The following is a 14,288-nucleotide window of genomic DNA, read 5'->3' on the forward strand; positions in this document are numbered from 1 at the left end:
ACAAGTTTCTCCTTCACGCTCTGCCCTTCGATACCTCCTTGGCAAGAGGTAATGTAGTTTGGTTCTAGATTTTTTCATAGGAGTGGTGTTTATTTAACAAAAATGGTGTGTGTGTGTTGGTGTGTGTGTGTGTGTGTGTGTGTGTGTGTGTGTTGTATTTTCCCTCTGCTTCCTTCATTGCTTATATCTGTCACTAACAAGGACCGTTTTCTTTTCTTTTTTTTTAAGATTTGTTTATTTCAGGGGCGCCTGGGTGGCTCAGTGGGTTGAAGCCTCTGCCTTCGGCCCAGGTTGTGATCCCAGGGTCCTGGGATCGAGTCCTTCGTTGGGCTCTCTACTCGGCGGGGAGCCTGCTTCCCCCCCTCTCTCTGCCTGCCTCTCTGCCTACTTGTGATCTGTCTGTCAAATAAATTAAAAGAAAAAAATCTTTAAAGATTTGTTTATTTCAGAAAGTGAGAGAGCAAGAGAGCATGCACAAAAGCAGGAGGGGCAGAGGGAGGGGGAAAGAGAGGCTTAAGCAGACACCGTGCTGAGCACAGAGATCGACTCTAGGCTCGATCTCACTACCTGGAGAGTGTGACCTGAGCTGAAACCAAGGGTGGGATGCTTAACCCATTGTGGCACCCAGGTGCCCCAGCAAGGACCCATTTAAGGTCACAGACTAGGGGACTATTTTATTTTTTTAATGCCTACATAGTATCCCGTAACATGGAGTCACTTCACTACTGGTTTGTTGTTTTATTTTTTTAATTTTTTTTTTATTTTTTAAGATTTTATTTATTTGACAGAGAGAGACACAGCAAGAGAGGGAACACAAGCCGGGGGCGTGGGAGAGGGAGAAGCAGGCTTCTCGCCGGGCAGGGAGCCTGATGCGGGGCTAGAACCCAGGACCCCAGGATCATGACCTGAGCCAAAGGCAACCGCTTAACGACTGAGCCACCCAGGCGCCCCTGGTTTGCTGTTTTAGGCTTGTTCATTTGTTTATTTCACTCATTGAGTATTTCGTGCCAGGCACTATGCTAGATCCTGGAAAAATTGTAAATTAAGAAAACTTTCCCATTGCTGAGACCAATGTTTAGAAGTGCATGTGGTGATTCTTAGATAAATGTGCATGGGCACAAAGTAGGAACTCAATATATTAACATTGTTGGTTGAGTCAATGATTTATGTTATATCCAGAGTAGGCATTATTATAAGAGGAGATAAGAACTACAAATGTTTCCCTAACTTAATCAGTATGTTTTATCATAACAAAGAAATATCTGTAAAATGGTATTTACGGTATTCACTGGTTTAGAAAAAATTGACAAGAACACACTGGCCAGCCCTTTCCTTCCCTCAGAGCCTGCAGCACTGTAATTTTTGGAAGCTGACTACATCAAGGACTTAGGAAACTGATACATTCTAACATCAAAAAGTTTAAAAAAAAACCAAAAACACTTTTCTGTGAGAAGGATAAGTCACCATTTTTCAAGACATAGAAATTAAGATGAATAATTTGCTTTCTCATATGCTAACAATGAAAAAAATGTAAAAACTTCTTGCAACTCAGTCACAATTACACTATTACATTTATTGGAGCATATTTAAGTGTATAATAAAATGACATCATTATTTAATTTACAATATTTAAACCGAGTAATAACCACAAATCCAGAACTATCCATTCAGCTGCCTTCCAGACAGGCGACCCTCTGGGATGGAGCTACGGGACTTGCATCATGGAGGAAGATAGCAGGATGGCAGGCTTTGTTCTGAGCTTTTTTACTTCATCCTTCTGCTTAGGCCTGAAAGCCCACAACATCGCTTTTTGAGAACTGTAGAAAACCTTATTGATACTTACCTCCATACCGTCCAAATATTTGACCATTATAAAGTCGGGAGTCAGTGAGATATTCACCCAAACTTGCTTGTGGCTACGCACTTGAATCCAGTCCCTCTGCATTACCAGTGGACAGGATATTCAAGCTTCTGATTAGGTCTGTGAGTCTTTACAAAAAACTGTTCATTTGAATTTCCATTTACTTTGACTGCATCCCAGCAAACCAATCTATTTGCTATTGTCTTCTGGGCAAAATGCCTGGGCTTTGTAAAATCGAAAACGAACTCCTACTGAAAAGGAAAAATAAACCCGAGGAAAATAAACTTCAGTTGTTGGTGTTCTCTTCTGGGTTCTTACCTTTCCATAGTTTTTGTTTTTTTCTTTTAAAGATGTATTTATTTATTTATTAGAGAGAGAACAGGGGATTGGCAGAGGGAGAGAGAGAATCTCAAGCAGACTGCCTGAGGAGTGTGGGAGGGGGCAGGATGCTCCATCCCATGACCCCCAGAACATGACCTGAGCTGAAACCAAGAGTTGGAAGCTCAACAGACTGAGCCACCCATGTGCCCCTTACCTTGCGGTAGCTTTAAATGAGTGCATTTTTCACAATAGTGATGCTGAACCTTTGATTAATTTCAGGAGCATCTTCATTTGGGGGAAACTTCTGTAGTGGCCTCTCACAGTTGTGTGTTTGGGGAATGTCCTGAATTTTTTGTTGTTGTTGTTTTTACAGTAGTTTTTAATTACTATAGATGAATGATTGTTTACCTACATGATTTCTGCAATAGGCACCTAGAGATGCCTCTGGATGATTTTTGCTTATTGTACGGAATCGCCCATAAGTCAGTGCAAATTCTAAACATCATTACCCAGTCCAGAAGTAGAAATGAACATAAAACATTTATCACTTAAATTCAATAAAGTTTTGGCCGCATTCTGATTCATCCCTGTTAGAATCTGAGACAGCCATTGTTTAGAGAACTGCCCAGCAGGTGTATGAATAGCAGCTCTAAGAAATCTAGAGCCTTGACTATCTTTTAGGAAGGCAACACCCTTCTAAAAACATAACTGCTGAGTTCATCAAAGAAACCACAGCCCGGGTGCCCTGTGTTCCAAAAGCTGCGGAAGAGCGCAACGTTCACTTGAGCAAAGAACTAGTTTTTCACTGTTTATTTTGGTTACGGTCGCTTGTCCTTAAAGAAAAGTACATTGATTAACAGGACGAATGACACGGTAGTTAGTCACCGAAGGGAAAGTATTATAAGCCTCATTCACTTGGAGCACCCTTCCAGCTCGCACCTAGAGTTAGCCACAGCGGACCTAGGACTACCCTTGCCAGGCAACCTCGAGAGGTTTGGGAACCCACCTCTTTGACCTAGGCCTGGGCGGCACCCTTCGAATTAAGCGCTGGCTGGTGTCCCCAAGCCCACTCACGCCGTCGTCAGGAAGCAGTTCCTGAATAAGGCAAGGTACGGGGTGGGGGATCCCTTTCCGGCCCCATTCTTCAAAGTTGCCGGGAGTGGGACCCAAAGAACTTTCCCAGACTGATCTCCGTCACCGCTCAGGGAGGTCTGCTCCCGGCCCGCAGGCTTTCCGCCGGGAGCCAATCGGCCCAGCGGGCCAAGCCCCTCCTTCCCTGCACCTTCAATGGCTGAGAGAGGGGAGGGTCGGCTGGGGTTTTCTTCTTAAGAAGTCGCACCGGTTTTTCGAGCTCCGCTCTGCGCCTGGACAACCACAGCGGCGGGAGCGAGCGCTGCCGCCACCGGGCCGCGGGTGAGTCACTGTTTGGAAATGGAGTGGGCGGGCGAGGGTGTGAGAGAATGAATGATGTCAGGAGCGCGCAGGGCGGCGGGCGGGGAGAGCGGGCCGCCGGGCCGCGGTAAACAGCGAGCGCCGCGCCGCGCCGCGCCGCGGGCCAAGCGGGCGGGGAGACCCCGCCCTCGGCGCGCACGGAGCCCTCCTCGGCAGCCGAACCCGGCCCGTGCTGCAGCGCCGCCGGGAACGGCCTCGGGGGCGGCGGCGGCGGCGGGGGGACCGGGAGAGCGGCTTGCCTAGCGGGGCCACGGCGCAGACGGCGAGACCCCGAGCAAACTTTCTAGCGGCTTCGGTCCGGGGGTGGCTGCGGCAGCGGGCTCCCTCCCCTGGCGGATCCCCGCCCCGGAGCCGGTGCCTTCGGCAGGGAGCGTCGGGAGCCCCAGCCGAGAGCGGGTGAGCAGCGCCGGGAGGGGGCCGGGGAGGAGACGGGGCTGAGAAGCCGCGCGTCGCGCGGGGAGGGGGAAGGTGGATGGCGAGCGCGGACGTGGCTCTAATTCGGCCCCCGCGCGCCCCGCCCCAGGGCATCCTTCGTTGGTGTTGCCTGGTAGGGGGGTGGATGTGTGGCTGAGGTTCCTGGCTCTGAGCATTCGTCTCATTCATTTGCGACCATTTCGGGGAACTCGGTGCTGGCGTTGGAAGGACACAGATTAAACCATACAAGGTCCAGAGCCGCCCCGGAGGGCAGGACTGAAGTTCAGGAGGTGGAGGAGGGACTGTCTTTTTCTTTTCCGAGAGCCACTTACTGACGATGTGTGAACCGCAGTAGCCCGGCCCTGGGCTGCCCACCCTGAAGCCTTTCCACGTTTGGCATTCCCCAGCCACTCTGCTTAAGGGAAAGGAGGGTTGGATTCTCCGAGCAAATGGGTGGGAATGGACCCGTCTACCTCTCCGCGAGAGTCGGATAATCGTCAGTAACCCGCGGCCACCTCTCGAAAGAACTCAAACGTTCTGTAATCTTTAATTTCTCTTTTCAATCTGTGCCATTCTTCTGTTTTGTCTCGTCTGCTCTGAAGTGACCTCAAAACGTTTTGACGTGTTTGCTAAATTTTGAAGAGGTTCCACTGTTTAGTGACTCTAGGTTGGGCGTGGATTTTCAATTTAAACTTAACTTTGCAAATCCTTGGTGTCACGCGGAGTCTCCTCTTAACGGTGGGTTCTCGGTCACATTGAAGACTGACTCAGTAAAATGGGACTGTCACTACAGATGGTAGTAACGAGGGTGTTAGAGTGAGAAAGACCTAGCACAACGTCAGGCACAAACCGGACCCCAACCGGTTGTAACTGTTTATGTATAAATCATGGTGTGTTCCAGAGCTGGCGTGGGTGATAATCAATTAATTTCCACAAAATTTCCTGCTTATAAACTTGGTGGGCTGAGGTTTCACGTGGGAAATCCTTTGGCAAGTTCCTGGCTCTTCAGGAAGTTAAGCATTTCATTGTGGATACCTGAAAGGGTTTTCGGTTTCCACCCCGTTTCAGTGGAACTGAACTGCCCTTTACTGTTTAAACAGAGAGCAACTCCGGAAAGTGACAAACATGGAATTTGGAGGAAGACTGGAGGGGTGGAAAACTTTAACGTTAACTTTTTTGTATTTATTTATTTATTTATTCATTCATTCAAAATAGGCAGTGCAGAATTTCCTTTTTATAGTCCTTTCCTTGGTTTGTTGCTAGTCTTACCCCACAGTAGTCTTCCGTTGAAGTGTTGTCTTACAAGTTAATATTTAATTCGGTTTCTTTAGTTTTTATTTTATTTTTTTTTAAGATTTTATTTATTTATTTGACAGAGAGAGATCACAAGTAGGCAGAGAGGCAGGCAGAGAGAGAGAGAGGGAAGCAGGCTCCCTGCTGAGCAGAGAGCCCGATGCGGGACTCGATCCCAGGACCCTGAGATCATGACCTGAGCCGAAGGCAGCGGCTTAACCCACTGAGCCACCCAGGCGTCCCTTTAGTTTTTATTTTTAAGTAAAGCGGATTGACTTAGCAACCTGGAGGGAAATACTGGAAACCCTTGGGTTGCTGCCTCCCAGCCTCAGTTTCTCTTCTCCTGGGATCTTATAAAAGCTCAAGGAAATATTTGGAAGGATGGGAAGTATTTGCTTGGGAATTATTGAAAACATTTGTTCTTAACCATAGGTGTGACAGCTTTTAGGGTCAAAGGTCACAGGGAATTTTTCACACTGCATGATGTGGAAAGGTCTTGGGCTTTGGAATCCAGAAGACCTGAAGCTATCTGTGTGGTTAACTTACTTGCCATATTTGAGCAAGTGACTTAAACTCTTGGATTTGGGAGGGACTTTAAGCAAAATATAGGACAAAATATAAATAATCTTACATCTATTAAAATAGACAATGGAATACAAATGGGAACTTTTTTTTTTTACAAAAGTGCTACTTTGCAGTGAGTTTGTTTGGGGGGGGGTGACAATTACTGAGAATTCTAGACAGTTTTGGACTAGAGTAGCCTGCCTACCTTTACTTAGTCTCTTATGGAGGAATTGAAGCCTCTAACCTGAGCTATCAGACATTTATTCACTTTGTTCCATTCTTAAACATTTAGTGAGCAGCTACTATAGTCTAGCCACTATGCTAGGTACTAGTAATGCTAACATGAAGGAGATTTTGTAACTGTCCTTGAAGCTTACAGTCCAGTAGAGAGCGCCCCTTGCTTTTGATTATGGAGGGGGTACAAGGAGCCAAAAAGGAGGAGAGGATGGGGAATTAGGAGGAAACGGGGAAGTGAGTCCCATAGGCTGCCTGCCACTGATAATGCAAGATCCAGCAGCTTTACAATGAGTCCTGAATTGGGGCTCATAAATTCTTATGAAGATGAACAATGCAAATATTGGCCTTGCTTTGTCCAATAAAAATATTAGAGACAAGTGAGGCCGTTAAAATAATTTTAAATGGACACCAGAGCAAACTTGTTTAAATGAAATCTGAAGGGTAAATTCAGCTATACCAGGACTGATTTACTGTGAGCAAAGCACTATGGTAGATTTTTTTTTTTTTTTAAGATTTTGTTTATTTATTTGACAGAAAGATGACAAGTAGGCAGAGAGGCAGGTGGAGGGGGCAGGGAGAAGCAGTCTCCCCACTGAGCAGAGAACCTGATGGGGGGCTGGATCCCAGGACCCTGAGATCATGACCTTAGCCGAAGGCAGAGGCTTAACCCACAGAGCCACCCAGGTGCCCCATGGTAGATTTTTTTTTTTTTTAAGATTTATTTATTTATTTATTTGTCAGAGAGAGAGAGAGTGAGCACAGGCAGACAGAGTGGCAGGCAGAGGCAGAGGGAGAAGCAGGCTCCCTGCTGGGCAAGGAGCCTGATGTGGGACTCAATCCCAGGACACTGGGATCATGACCTGAGCCAAAGGCAGCTGCTTAACCAACTGAGCCACCCAGGCATCCCCCCATGGTAGATTTTTAAGAAGATAATCACTGGGTAAGAATATTGCAATTTGTTAAATTTTACCTGTATAGTAAGTAGTATATTACTTATGGAAGTTTATAAGTACAGATTAAACAAACTAACAATTACCCCAGAAAATCACTTAATGTTATATCCTTAAATTGTTTTTCAGCCTGTAAGGACGTATAACACAAAGAGCTAACATGTATTGAGAACACTGATTTAGATTGCCTGAGGTTGCACCTGCTAGAAAGTCATTCTCTACAAAACCAAATTTGTTCCCTATTCACGGTTTTCTAACTTGCTTTTTTTCATCCAGGTGTGGACATCTTTATCATAAAATACTTTTGGATAACAGCTTTCATAGGTTTCTGTTCAAGGGCTGCATCCCAACTGAACCAATCCTCTACCTGAGGACAGTTCGTTTGTTTCCAGTTTTATTATTTTAAGCAACTCTGCACTAAGTATTCTTCTAGCTGTATCTGTGTGTCTGGTCATGATGATTTTGGTCATTTTGCATTTTAAAATGTGGCTTATAGTGTTTAATGTAGCTGCCTTTTTAAAAATCATATTCAGAATTAGAAAGCTTTCTCTTTAAAACTCAAGAGTTTAAATTTCTGTGTTCCTTTAGTGTTTCTCTTAAGATTTCAGCAATAGGATCGACATTCTCTGTGGAGCTGCACGATAGGTCAGTAGCTCATTACACAAGGGATTTATCTGATGAAAACAGAACACACAGGCTTTCTTAAAGAGATATTTGGGCTTGTATTTTGTTACTAGCCAGAAAGCTAAACTTTTGTGGGCAAATAGAGCAGAGTGGAGCCCCGCTAATTTTGTCAGGTAGCTCTCTGTAAGAAATTCTACTTCCACGGTTTGCCTCCTTAGTCCCCATAAAGGTGGACAAGTTAAAAATTTCAGACGTTGCATTTAGCAGATTTATCACTACACTAGGTTTAACCAAGCTCCATCACTTTTAAGTAGGTCACCTTTTTAAAAAAACCTTATGCATTTGTTTGAACTCTTGAAAAGCGTATTATTGGGAAGACTTTGTGGGATTGATTTAATGAAAGTGCAATAAATTTCCATTCGCTAATTTTCATGATAGGTATAAAACATTTCTTCATTTAAGCATTCTCAAGTTTTATGATAATATCATACCCTCTTTGCTACCCTGAATCAGAATTTAAATTTTGCTTTGAGTTTATTTTTCCATTTCCAATGCTAGTTACTTTATCCTCATGGTTTTGATAAAGGGTGTTGGATTATGAGTAGTGATCAGTTTAGCTTCTTCATACAGAAACTCGAATCAGTTCCATTTATTAATTTCTAACAATGGCTTGTAATTCAAAGCAGAATGTAAAGAAACAGGTCATAGAATGTAAGTTTAAAAAGGGGGTAGCCTGGGTGGCTCAGTCAGTTTAGCAGCTGTCTTCAGCTCAGGTCCTGATCCCAGGGTCCTGGGATGGAGGCCCTCCTCAGGCTCCCTGCTTAGCAGAGACTCTGCTTCTCCCTCTCCTTCTGCCCTTCCCCCTACTCATGCTCATTCTCTCTCTCTCTGAAATAAAATCTAAAAAAAAGGAAAAAAGTATGAAAGGGGTAAGGTGTTATTTGCTGATTGGTTTTCCCTGCTACCAAACCTAATTTGGTGATTTGCTTACAATTTAAGATTCAGCTTTACAATTCTGTGTGTTAGTTTGATCATGTTACTTAAAATTTTCAAACCAAACTTGGCACATTCCTAGATTTTTTTTTTAAAAAGCATTAAGTGGATTGAGTGTTGTATATGTGCATCTTTTCTTTCAATATATCCCTCCGTACTGTTAATAAAACCACATACTAAAATTGTTAAAGAGGAGGGGATGAAAGGAAGTGAAGGAACAAATTCAAAGCCCAAGAGTCAGAAAAGACAGCCAGCTATTAAAAGTCAAAGAGAAAGACTCTGGAAGGACCCTTTCTGGTAAATGTCACTTCTTTCCCTGGTAGTGCCTGTGCTGAGGTTCATTTATCATGATAGATTTCAACTGTGGGAAGGAGGATGCTCAATTGTCAGGGCTAGCCTCAGGCAGAATTGAGAAGGAGCTGAGATACCCACCTTCCGGCATCCTTGACTCTTAAGTTTACCTGGCAGTACTTGCTTCACCGAGAAAGTCTCCATGAGTGTCGGAATAGCGGCAGATTGTTCTCCAACTGAAACTGTGGAACTGGGGGCATCATATTATGGAGAATTGGGGTATGCTGGTCCACCCTGAAACTGAATGACCTCTTTTTATTAAGATGATTAGAAGTGCAAACTATGTGATAGGAATTACACTCTTGAAAAGCTTTTCCATGAATTGGAAGAAACTGAAGGGAGGAGGAGCTCTGGAGGTGGAGAGACCACTGCAGAAACATGGCTGGGAATGTGCCAGAGGCAACTCAAGGTGTCCCCTGGGGGGGTGGGGGGCGCGTACCTTATCCTGAGGCCCACTGGGAATTGACTCCTCCATCTTTGAAATGGGGTCCTGAGCGATCCTGCAGAGGTTGGCCTGGCAGGGGTGCAAACACATGTCACAAGTCTCCTGGGGCCATTCGCTGATGAAACTCATCCTGGGAAGGCACCTCTTAACACATTCCACGGGAAGGGGTTAAAAATTACTTTAAGTAGGTAATCTGACTTAACATCTAGAGAAAATGTGAAGGAATGAGTTCTCGTTTAGGTCTAGAGAAGTGGGTCAAAGAAAGAATACGGGGTTTTGGATCATGGACCACTTAGCTAATTGAGGTACCCTGGAGGCAAACCTTTAGATGGCAGTCCGTCTCCAAAGAGAAGCAGAGACTTCTCAGGAAAATACTTGCGGCCGTTGTTGAACTTGAACGTGAAGCCAAGCCTTTGAAAACGGAGCTGGAGCGAGTCTGGTGAAATAGTAATGGTTAAATAATGGGAGAGACTCGGAGATAGCATTTTCACATCTGCATTAGAACCTCTGTTCATCTTCAGACTGACCTGCAAAATAGAAACTGTGTGCTCTCTGCTGTGGAGGTAGGGAAACCATTTTTAGAAAGGTTAACATCCTCAAGGCGGCAGAACGGTAGGAAGTAGAGCAAGGGTTTGAGGTGAGACCCTGCACTGCCCAATATCCCTCAGGGCTTTCTGTAATCTTCCCACTCGCTCAGGAGATGTGGCAGTTTGAGGGGGTGGGGCAGGTGATATAATACATTTTGATATGGAATTGTATGTTTACTGTGGGATGCTTATCTGGTCTTAGCTGATTCAAGGTCATGAAGGAGTGCCAGAGAGGTGAACCCACACAGGCTTGCCCCACCAGGACAAAGGCAAATCTCAGAAAACAGGAGCAGCTGTGTAAAAGACAGGTCTCAGGGCCTCCTAGAGAAAGACACAATCCTCGGGGAGGGCAGTGGGGTGTTGTGAGACCCAACACTGCTGCTCACCACTAGGTGACCTTGGGGAGCTTCCTCAGATGCACCTCCATTTCCTGGCTGTTAACAAGGGAATAAAATACTTACTTCAGAAGGTGACCATATGATGTATAAAAAACTTCGTGAGTGAAACATTGAGGGTAATGCTTGGTTCATATAACTACTCAGTGGCTTAGTGTTCATTGTTTTTTTGGCAGACAAGCTGCTTCTCTAACTTTTAAAGACAAAGTGTTCCATCCTATTATCTCAAAAATCAAATTATCGCTTATTATTTCTTTTGTAATAAAATAGCCATTTGTCACATCATGCCCGTTATTGGTAGGGTCTGGGTTCTGTCGATCTGCCTTCCTTCGTCCTTCTCGTGGAGGTTAAAATAAAATCCCGGAAGTTGTTTGTACACCACCACTGAATTCAAGAACTTTCATAAGAAGTATATCACATCAGCTGTGAATGCTGACAAGCTTTCAGAGCCGCAGTCACCATATGCCAGGCCTCTCAGCAGATGCTGGGAGCGTTCACGTCGCACAGCCGCCTCTGTGCCCCACAGAGCTCAGCCTTCTGAGGAGTATTGTACCATGAACACCACTGTCCCAGAAAATGCTTGGGGCCATTAAGACTCACAGACCCCACTGTCCTCCCCGATGCTGTCAGTCTTTCTCTAGGAGGCCCTGAGATGGTTTATTTCACACAGATGCTACTGTTTTCTGACATTTGCATTTGTTCTGCAAGTTGTTTAACCTCCAGTTGTGACCACCACCCGCCCCCAATAGCTACCAAACTTTAATAGCAACAGAGGGCGTTGTTTTTGTTAAATTATATTTGTGTGTGTGTGTGTGTATGATATATCCTTTATGATGGATTGGTTAGTGCTGAGAAGTACACTCCCTTGAAATATAGTGTGATTGGCAAGTTTTAAGCAGCAGGCAGAAACATTTAAAATCGTATTTACCGAATACTTCAAGCACTCACTATTTGTTGGGGTTTTTTTCTGAGCACTTAGAACTGATTAACATTTCCCCAAACACGCTGAAGTGCATGTTATTATCCCCATCTTAAGGATCCCCATTTGAGACAGAGAGGTTAGGTCACTCGCCTAAGGTCACACAGCTGGAAGGAGGCAGAATTAGGTTTTGAAAGGAGACGGTTTAGCGGCAGAGTTGAACCACCACACTGTTGATTATAAAATCTAGCATGTATCTCACAATGTGGGTCCCCTTTGTGTCCTTACATGTGCAGTTTTATCAAAGGAAACTTCACACCTGTCCAAACATGCCGTCAAATCCCTGTGATATACCGTATGGAGGGTTAACTGAGGTCCTATATTTCAGTATCAGTATTGAAAGATGGCAATACTTAATTTTCAGTACAGTTTTGTCACAGTTTTTTTTTTTTTTTTTAAGATTTTATTTGAGGGGCGCCTGGGTGGTTCAGTGGGTTAAAGCCTCTGCCTTCGGCTCAGGTCATGATCTCAGGGTCCTGGGATCGAGCCCCACATCAGGCTCTCTGCTCAGCAGGAAGCCTGCTTCCTCCTCTCTCTCTGCCTGCCTCTCTGCCTACTTGTGATCTCTCTCTCTGTCAAATTAATTAATTAATTAATTAAAAAAAAAAAAGATTTTATTTGAGAAAGTGCAAGAGAACACAAGAGGGGTGGGAGCAGAGAGAGACGACACAAGTGGGACGGGGTCAGAGGAGAGAGAGCTGAGCAGGGAGCCCGATGTGGGGCTCCATCCCAGGATCCCGAAGATCATGACCTGAGCCGAAGGCAGATGCTTAACTCACTGAGCTACCCAGGTGCCCCTCAGACATTTTTCTCTAGAAGTTTCTGAGTGTCTAGTCAGGCTTGGTGATGAGTTTGGGAAAGAAGTACATTCTTCTGTCCGCTGATTAGTGCATTCAGCTCAGTAAGAAGATCTGCAATCTTATGCCTGCTATTCTAATGATACTTATTTTTTCAGTTTTAGTTCTTTCACCTATTACAGTTGAAAGTTCTGTTGGGGGAGAGTAACTTGTACGTGAGGTTTCATTGACTGTTTTCTCTTAAGTATTGGAGATGGTGGTAAGCAGAGTCATGGCCCCCTGAAGGTTTCACATCCTAAGCCCCAGAATCTGTGTATCCCTTATGTTATACGGCAAGAGGGAATTAAGGTTGCTAATCAGCTGATGTTACCATATGGAGATTAGCCTGGATTGTCTGGTTGGACCCAGTGGAAAAGAGAAGCACAAGAGTCAGAACCAGAGAGTCAGAACTAACAGAGCTTTGAGTTTAAAAAACTCAAAGGACCATTGCTGGCTTTGAAGATGGAAGGGGGCCACGAGCCAAGGAATGTATGCAGTTTCTAGTAGCTGGAAAAGGCGAAACTAGATTCTCCCGAGGGCCTCCAGAAAGGAATGCAGCCCTCCTGACACTTGGATTCTAGCCCAGTGCAAAAACCATTTTGTACTTCTGACCTTCAGAAGTGTAAGAAAATAAATGCGTGGTGTTTAAGCCACTGAATTTGTAGTAACCTGTTAAAGCAGCAAAGGGAAACTAATAGAGTTATCAGAACACTTGACAAATTTGGTTCTGTTCCTTCGCCAGCCCCGGGAAAGCTGCTTAATCTCATGATTTATGGTTATGGGCACATCAGGTGTGGCAAGTGTTTACATTTTGGGGACTATCCTATTTTCCTATTATCCTGTTTTACAAAGTGGCAAAATTAGCCACTTTAGGGGCAGACGGAGTTGACTCGCTAATTCTACACATTTTTACACCTGGTAAATGTTTAAAATGCCAGTTCCAAGATTTTAGCAAAAAACAGTCTATGGGTTTTGGAGCAAGTAGTGGCCCTTGGGCCTTTCCCATCAGAGTTGCTGGACAGAAATGTGGCTGCACCCCACAGAGTAGTTTTCACCACCCAGCATTTGTTTGGGGGTAAGATGATAGCCCAAATGTGGTGGAGTTGATCACTTGAGTTTTGACTACAGATTTGCTTTAATTTTTAAAAATTTGCTCTTTGCTTATCGAACAATGTTAATATGCATTCTCGGAGAGCAAGGATACATCTAGGCAAAGACTTCCCAAACTGTAACGCATTAAATAAAAGAGAATATCGTTCATCAGATCGTCTATAGCAAGTATCCAGAGGGTTGTAGGCCCCCCAGTAGGTGATATCTTGGAATCAAAGTATCAATTATTGGTATTTAAAGATAATAGTTTTAATGGATGGGGTTAGTGATTGTTGTTGTTGTTGTTATTGTTGTTTTAAGGCTTCCTCCAGTAACTAATCTCCTAATCTTACGTTGTGATTTGGAGACAACTTTGATTAATTAAGGGTCTCTCCTTTGTTACAATGTAGAAATAGCAGTGTAAGGAATAAAATCTTGGGAATTTTCCCATATAAAAAATGAAACAAAGGCTAATGTAAGATTTTTAAAAATAATTTTAAAGAAATATGAGTGGAAAATTAACAGGATGGCATAAATATATATATGGCAGTTTCTGGGAGGAGCAGACTGCCTTGTATAGAAATGCATTAAAAATTGGAAACTCCTAAAAACCACAGAGGTAGGACATATTCATATTTGCATTTCCTTTAAATATACCCTTTTAGATTTGGAGTCACTTTGTTAGTTTAGGGGGGAAATTATAGACGTATAAAAAAGTAGGATTGATTTCTTCTTATAAACGTGAAGGTCTGGAAAAAACTCAGAACGATGTGGAGGAAAGAAAGTTTTGGTCTGTGTTCTACAGTGCTCTGGGCGGAGATTTTTCTAGGCTCTCACTTCTCTAGCATAGGAACTTCTTGAGCCTCGGCTCTGTGCACGCACTGCTCCTATATGACC

The 14,288-nt window shown here is 44.2% G+C and overlaps 1 protein-coding gene across 1 annotated transcript in view; it reads left to right on the forward strand.

Annotated features, from left to right (window-relative positions):
- Nucleotides 1-3,747: 3,747 nt before the first annotated feature.
- The window catches only part of SGMS2 (sphingomyelin synthase 2), an 80,932-nt gene continuing 70,391 nt past the window's right edge, over nucleotides 3,748-14,288 (forward strand). Inside the window, exon 1 of the mRNA XM_080796822.1 lies at nucleotides 3,748-4,030. The gene's annotated coding sequence lies outside the window, so the exon portion shown is untranslated. The remainder of the gene's footprint in view (nucleotides 4,031-14,288) is intronic.

Source organism: Martes martes, assembly GCF_963455335.1.
Source record: "Martes martes genome assembly, chromosome: 2".
Classification (NCBI taxonomy): domain Eukaryota; kingdom Metazoa; phylum Chordata; class Mammalia; order Carnivora; family Mustelidae; genus Martes; species Martes martes.